This window comes from Triticum dicoccoides, chromosome 6B (genome assembly GCF_002162155.2).
Source record: "Triticum dicoccoides isolate Atlit2015 ecotype Zavitan chromosome 6B, WEW_v2.0, whole genome shotgun sequence".
NCBI lineage: Eukaryota > Viridiplantae > Streptophyta > Magnoliopsida > Poales > Poaceae > Triticum > Triticum dicoccoides.
The window spans coordinates 170,120,351-170,123,779 of record NC_041391.1 but is presented as its reverse complement, the minus strand read 5'-3'; positions in this window follow the sequence as shown (position 1 = coordinate 170,123,779).

The following is a 3,429-nucleotide window of genomic DNA, read 5'->3' as shown; positions in this document are numbered from 1 at the left end:
TGCAAAAACAAGTTAGACGTCCTCTACTTTGTTGTTGCATGTTTTACGTGGCTGCTACGGGCTTAAGTAAGAACCAATCTCACCTACGCATCAAAACCACAACGATAGTTTGTCAAATAGACTCTGTTTTAACCTTCGCAAGGACCGGGCGTAGCCATACTTGGTTCAACTAAAGTTGGAGAGGCAGTCGCCCGCAAGCCATCTCTGTGCAAAGCACGTCGAGGGAACCGGTCTCGCGTAAGCGTACGCGTAAGGTTGGTCCGGGTCGTCTCGTCCAACAATACCGCCGAACCAAAGTATGACATGCTGGTAGGCAGTATGACTTGTATCGTCCACAACTCACTTGTGTTCTACTCGTGCATATAACATCAACATAAATAACCTGGCTCGGATGCCACTGTTGGGTTTCGTAGTAATTTCAAAATTTTTCCTACGCACACGCAAGATCATGTGATGCATAGCAACGAGAGGGGAGAGTGTTGTCTACATACCCTTGTAGACCGTAAGCGGAAGCGTTAGCACAACGCGGTTGATGTAGTCGTACGTCTTCACGGCCCGACCGATCAAGCACCGAAACTACGGCACCTCCGAGTTCGAGCACACGTTCAGCTCGATGACGATCCCCGGACTCCGATCCAGCAAAGTGTCGGGGAAGAGTTTCGTCAGCACGACGGCGTGGTGACGATCTTGATGAACTACAGCAGCAGGGCTTCGCCTAAACTCCGCTACAGTATTATCGAGGAATATGGTGGCTGGGGCCGCCGCACACGGCTAAGGAATAGATCACGTGGATCAACTTCTTGTGTCTTTGGTGCTAGCCCTGCCCCTCTATTTATATGTTGAGCCCCGGGGTCGAAACTTGGAGCAAAAGCCTCTTCAAAGTCGGTTTTGCCCGAAAGGCAAGAGTCCCACTCGGACTCCAGGACCAAACGCCACAATCCTTGGCGTCTGGCCCAGACGCCATGGGCCTCGGCGTCTGGCCCAGGGCCAGACGCCAGGGTCTCCGGCGTTTGGCCCCCTGAACTCCGCAAAACTCCTTTTGCACCGATCTAAAGCCTCATGGGCTTGACCCCTTGGCCTAACCATATCATCCAATATATGAATCTTTACGTCTCGACCATTTCGAGACTCCTCGTCATGTCCCCAATCTCATCCGGGACTCCGAACTCCTTCGGTACATCAAAACATGTAAACTCATAATATAACTGTCATCGTAACCTTAAGCGTGCGGACCCTACGGGTTCGAGAACAATGTAGACATGATCGAGACACGTCTCCGGTAAATAACCAATAGCGGGACCTGGATGCCCATATTGGCTCCTACATATTCTACAAAGATCTTTATCGGTCAGACCGCATAACAACATACGTTGTTCCCTTTATCATCGGTATGTTACTTGCCCGAGATTCGATCGTCGGTATCCAATACCTAGTTCAATCTCGTTACCGGCAAGTCTCTTTACTCGTTCCGTAATACATCATCTCACAACTAACATATTAGTTGTAATGCTTGCAAGGCTTATGTGATGTGTATTACCGAGAGGGCCCAGAGATACCTCTCCGACAATCGGAGTGACAAATCCTAATCTCGAAATACGCCAACCCAACATCGACCATTGGAGACACCTGTAGTACTCCTTTATAATCACCCAGTTACGTTGTGACGTTTGGTAGCACCCAAAGTGTTCCTCCGGCAAACGGGAGTTGCATAATCTCATAGTCATAGGAACATGTATAAGTCATGAAGAAAGCAATAGCAACATACTAAATGATCAGGTGCTAAGCTAATGGAATGGGTCGTGTCAATCAGATCATTCAACTAATGATGTGACCTCGTTAATCAAATAACAAATCATTGTTCATGGTCAGGAAACATAATCATCTTTGATTAACGAGCTAGTCAAGTAGAGGCATACTAGTGACACTCTGTTTGTCTATGTATTCACACATGTATTATGTTTCCGGTTAATACAATTCTAGCATGAATAATAAACATTTATCATGATATAAGGAAATAATAACTTTATTATTGCCTCTAGGGCATATTTCCTTCAACACTTTGTTGACTGGTTAAATTGTCACCTGGTTTCTGGGTCCCACCTGTCAGTTGGCAGAGCAAAGAAATCAGTTAAACAAAACTTTACGCAGGCGCGACACGAGTCCAACTCTTGCGCGCGAACCGCCCTGGCTGTGTATTTGAGTGCATGCATGTGTCCTCCCTCGGTCTTCCAACAAAGAGTGTACATCGGCTACAAAACAAAGAGTGTGGTACATAATGTACATCTACACTTCCAATGCATTTAGCCTTTAATCTAAATCGATATTGATTGACTAATGCACCAACTTGTGCTGTAGGTATAGGCTACATGTCTATCCTTAATTACAGCATGCAACAGCCTTCGTTTAATCTTCTTATCTCAATGGTCGCATGCACAAATAAGTCTGCTACTATTGGGCGTTAATTATGCCCTAGTCAATGTGTAAATCTCTAAATGTACAGTCGTTCACGGACGTAGGGAGTAGGTTGAGCGCTTGAGCGTGAGCTGTGTGTGTTGCGTCGTCTGCTGTGTGCCGCATGGGTGTGTGAGTGTTGCGTGCGTCCATGTGTACGTGTGAGTGTTGCATGTTGCATGCATTCATGCATGCATGGGGCTTACTCCCTGCCATTGACATGTTCATATTTCAAGCTTCCTCTGTTCCCTCCATATGGTGATACTCCCTCTGTTCCCAAATACTCCCTCCGTTCCAAAATAGATGACTCAACTTTGTACTAAGTTTAGTACAAAATTGGGTCATCTATTTTGGAACGGAGGGAGTAGTACAGAGTAAAAGCCTCCCTCTGTTCCCAAATACGGAGTATTTGTCTTTCTACAGATTTCAACAAGTGACTAGGTACAGAGCAAAACGAGTGAAGTGAGCGTAGAGGCATAGGGATACTGTAGAAAGGAAGTCCTCGTGATCCATTATTCCCCATATCGGTCAGAGAGAACTATTCAACTAGTCTTCGCAGTGAAGTGACAATACACGCTGCAGCAGATGGGGCACGTAATTAATAAGCTGAACCAGTGTGTTGTTGTTACAAATCAGCCTTACCCAGTACTGCCATCATGTTTGCCAGTAGAGAACGCTTCCACAAATACACCTATGCACCTCTGTTCTCCATTAACTGACATATGGGCCCTCTTGTGGTAGACCCGCATGTCTTCGGTGTAACTATTTACACTCCGAAGGACGGTATATCCTGGTAGTAGTACTAGTAGAATTGAGGTTTAATGCACTTTCTTCCCCGTCTTCCACTCTTCTTCCTCCTCTCTTCCCCATCGTCGGCCGGACACCATTTACCCCTGCTCACTACTCGCTCGCCCGCGCCATCTTCCTTGGTAGCTCGCGTGTACCATATCCCCCCGCTCACTGCTCGGCCACACGAGG